The sequence below is a fragment of the Dermacentor silvarum genome, chromosome 2 (genome assembly GCF_013339745.2).
Source record: "Dermacentor silvarum isolate Dsil-2018 chromosome 2, BIME_Dsil_1.4, whole genome shotgun sequence".
Taxonomy (NCBI): domain Eukaryota; kingdom Metazoa; phylum Arthropoda; class Arachnida; order Ixodida; family Ixodidae; genus Dermacentor; species Dermacentor silvarum.
Genome location: NC_051155.1, coordinates 74912498 through 74917208, shown reverse-complemented (window position 1 = coordinate 74917208; position 4711 = coordinate 74912498).

Below are 4711 nucleotides of genomic sequence, written 5' to 3'. Positions count from 1 at the left end.
AGTTCTCGAAGAGTTAAAAGACAATTTACACGAATCACAGCACGCACTCTCTTGACATGGTCACCATCTGTTGATGTGGAAAGCCGTCCAGGCTTGGGATCGGCACCAAGCAACATTCTGCCTTGTTCAAAATGCTTAAACTACTCATAGCACTGAGTGCGACTCATACAGTTTACCCGGTATGGATGGTTAAGCAATTGAAATGTCTCTGTGAATATTTTGCCAAGTTTGTAGCAATATTTCACACACTCACGTTGTTCTTCAACTTCATTCGTTGTTACTTTGGCACTAATCCAACAAACAGTTTGTACATGTGCGCACTTCGGCGGGTGTAGCTCACCAACCAATGGTCAGAGCGAGACGCGGCAAATGGCAGTTTGTTGTCTAAACCCGCTGCTACATGCGTTCAGTAGCCGCAGCGTGCTCTCTGCTGGTTTGCGTGCTATTTCAAAAGTTTTGGTTTCTTTTTGAACACACCTCGTACATTTTCATGCAGCGCTCTCATTCTTTCTTTTTTTTCTTGCTAGTCATAGATAGCTATTTTTTATTAAAGCTGCGAGCACTTAGCGGTCTAAATTTGTCATTAGATAACGTACCTATAGAAAATGTGACCTTACAGTAAGTTTAGTACATATGTGTGTTCTGTTCCTCATGTTGTAGTTATCTATTTTACGTAGTTTTGGTTATAAACAAAACTTTCTTTAATGAACGAGAAAACGGTGAACTGAGAGGCCCAACTCTTGTTGGTCGCAACTGCATGAAGTACATGCAAGTTAATGCGTTATGCTCGTTTCACATTTTAAAAGCTGCAGGCAGTAACACTGCCTATCTGCTTTAGTATTTCCTGTAGCAGTGTGGCTTTTATTTGTTACTGTCAGAGCTTGGTACTATATAAGTCCCCATTCTGTGTTGAAAACCCAGAGTGAAACTATGCTGGGCACTTTTCACTTTGTTGTATTGTTAATAAATCATTCTGCTTTGAAAAATATGTTCTTTTTCTGTGTCTGCATGAACGTACGTGTCTGCAATAATGTACAGCATGCTTTCAGATGGCGTACACAGATTAAGTGGGCATTCCGCACAAAGCATACTTAACGTTGTAGGAGAAAACGTGTGCTTTTAATAACTGCGCATATAGGGCACAGTTGATATAACGAAGGCAGAGGCACTCAACTAATGTACACGACACCTAAATCCGAATTCGATCTCTCCTTCTAGATAATAGGTATGCTAGCGGGCAGTCCATCTCACCTGCTTGCAACCACTTCATGGCACACCTTCCTTTGCGGGACACAGCACAATAGTGCGTGCCCACTAAATACAGCGCGTGCACTTTATGGCAGTCTGCACGGTGCCTTCTCTTTCTTTTCTTTTTTGAGATAACTAAAAGAAGTTTGTGCATGAATGCGGCTCGTCCTGCGCACGGAGATTCACTTGCATTCCTGATAGCAGAGAGTGCTCATTGAGGTGGTGCTGATCACACAAATGCAGCGCAAGATACAATGGACAAATTGCGGTTATTCCACGTTATTTTGCGTCGAAGCCATCGACTTGCAAGGGTATATGAATGGAGCCGTTGTAAGCTTCGACACGCCGGCAAAATCACACCTTGTTATGCAAAATTTCAAACAGCTGATCCATTCACTTTCAACGACAGTCGCCGCAGTAACAAGGTGACCTTAGCGTTTCGGCCGCACCTGTCGCATTCCGACGGAAATGCAAAAACGCTTGTGTCGTTCTTTCGGTGCGCGTAAGTAACTTCAGGTGGCCACGATGAATCCGTACCTCTCTATTATTGCGTCCCTCGTAATCCACAGCAGTTTCGGGACGCTAAGCACCATAATATAAATTCTTTAACGACGCCTCGATTTCTTACCTCCCTTCGTTCCTTTAAGCTCGACATCACTGCAGGTATGGCCACGGTAGCTCGTTGCAACTTCGCGTGCATGCGCCTGACCGTTGAAGAGGTGAAAACAAGCTAGCGTGTGCAAAGCAGTGAAGCTTCCGATATTTGCAATGCTGTTACGGTAGGCTCACGGGCGGAGATACCGACGCGCCTTGCTGCTTCAAAATAAACTCTGAATCATTAACTACAACGGAACAGCATAATAGGATCCGTTCGAGAGCATTCTTCTTGATACTCACAAAAGCTATATATGTCAGTGTTTTGGACAGGGTATCCCTGTTGAGGCCAGTGCAGGTGAATGCAAATATTTGTCGGTTTAACAAACTTAGACGTGCCGGTAATATCCCGCCCACTTATTCGACATCTCAGAATATCGGAGCCGTATTGTCGTTATACCGTCGAGGCAGCGCAACAGCGCGGATCAGTTTTAACTGAACCTTCTGAACGAGGTTGAAAGTTTCTCAGACAAAGCCGAGTTCCCGGTTAAGCAGTGACTGCAGCCGCATCATAGCGAATAAAGAGAAAATATAAAAGAACTACATTTGCCTGGCGAAGCAGTTGTTCTTTTCGTGCAGCCCCCATGCTCCGTAATCCTCCGTAATCCTACTCCGTAATTTAGCCTTTCCGCCCCACATGACAGCTGTTGAAAGCGCTATTCGTATACTGATACCCATTTAAATACATCTCCTGTCACCAACCACCTAAGCATCGCTATACAGCTACACAAACTATGTGTATTTCACGCACGATCGCCGACGGTGAACGATCGACATAAAACGACAGCCTCGGAAACACAAATGTACCTACAAATAGCTGTCCGAGTCCTCCGCGAAGGCGTAGTGATGTGGAGTAGTGGTTAGCGTGTTTACTTCTCAGGAGGTGTACCCGAGTTCGACTCCCGGTGTTCCCATGTTTGTGTGATGTGCGTTACTATGCTTGTGCTGTGTGTTATCAATTTCGTATAATGTGGTGCTATGTCTATGAAACAGCGCGCAAAACCACTGTGGACGGCACCTGTCTTCGAATAATTTTTTTTCGTTAAAAATGCCCAATGGGCCGCATAATTTTGAGCCGCATGAGATTTGAGCCGCTTAGTCAGCTGGACTGATTTGATCTGAAATACCACATAAACATTTGGGGGTATGCGTGACGTCCACCAAGCGGCCCTACCATGGGCCGTTTAAATGCAGGCCGCATAAGCAAGAGCCGCATAAAATAGGCCGCATACGTAGTAGGCCGCTTACAGTGAGTCATATATAAGCGTCGAAATTTTGATATACTTTCCGCCCTATATTGGTTGTTTTAAGCCGGTATTTGCTAAGAGTGTATGGAGTGGGGGCACGTTAAAGAAACCAGGTGGTCAAAATGAATCCGCAGTCCCCCACTACGGCACGCCTCATAATCATATCAAGGTTTTGGGACGTAATTTGTCCCAGAATTTATGAATAATAATTCTAAAGTGTTTTATTCATTCACTAACAACAAGAAATAATAAATCATAGAAAGCACTGAAACAGCAGAATACCACCCATTGAAGGGAAACACCATTTAATCAAAAACTTGGTTCAACAGTTGCCTAACGAGAACATTTCTGCACATAGAATATGTGTTAATGGAGATTAAACGCGATGCCTACTCTGAAGCCTTTATTCTTTCAATAAAAATAAGTGAGTCATGAATTCTACGGAGACTAATTTTACACATATTTCCGGCGGTTTACTTTGAAACATCCAAGAAAAGCTTATAATTTGCGGATTATTTCATTGTTCTACTAAGAATGTATTGGTTTACTGCGGTATTAATTACGAACTAACCTTAATCAATCACTTACACGTTTACTACATTACTGAACACGTCCAGTGAAAGCGTATTTTTTTGTCGATACGTGCGTATAGTATCGTAGAAAATAAGCCTGTCGCACACTACGGCTACACTTGGTACACGAGCGTGCATTGTTTACTGCATTTGAACAACGTAGTAGAGTTTAAGGGGCACCGACATATTTTTGAGTATTCATTTTTTCAGTTAAGTAAGGGTCCGAGACCTCTAAACACTATAAAAACTAGAAGCCTCAGAGCGCCGTAAAAATAATATATGCACCTTTTATATATTAGTATGTGGTCAAGTGAGAGCAAGACATTCCTACCTTTGGCACTCGCTCCGGCTCGCTCGGTCACCTCGTATATGCTGCAACGTGTTGTGAAGGCAGATGTATAGCATAGCCGACCGAGCGAGCCGCAGCTAGCTTCACAATGTCGCACTTTACTGCGCCTGTATACTGTGTGGTGACGTCAAAATACCTGAACTGGCTGTCGAAAGGCTAATATGTTAAATTATTAACGACCATGTGACCTTGTCACTATTCTTTTGTATGGTTTAGAGGTGCAGGACTTTCATTTATCGCAAGAAATTAAGAGTTAGAAATGTTGTTTCAGAACCCCTTTAGGTTTGTCGTCAGAACTGAGTGCCCTGTCCAGCATGTATCGGCCCCACATTCGCTACTTCCGGATGGCACACGTTGGCGTCTTCATACGGAGCTACCATATGGATCCAGCTTCACGTTCACTTTATTTCTTTAATTAAAGTGGCGACGTTTCGCACGAAGCACTGCCGTAAAAGGTAAAACGGACGCACTTAAATGCAAGTTTAAGAGCAATATTGGTGCTGTGTCACACCTCTAGAAGCACCTGTATTATATGGAGAAACGGTATACTTGTTCAATTACATTACTCGACGACAAGGCATAATGTAGATGAAAGTGGTCACTGTAAAGCAGAAAAGTTTGCATTCATGTGCGGTCTCTGC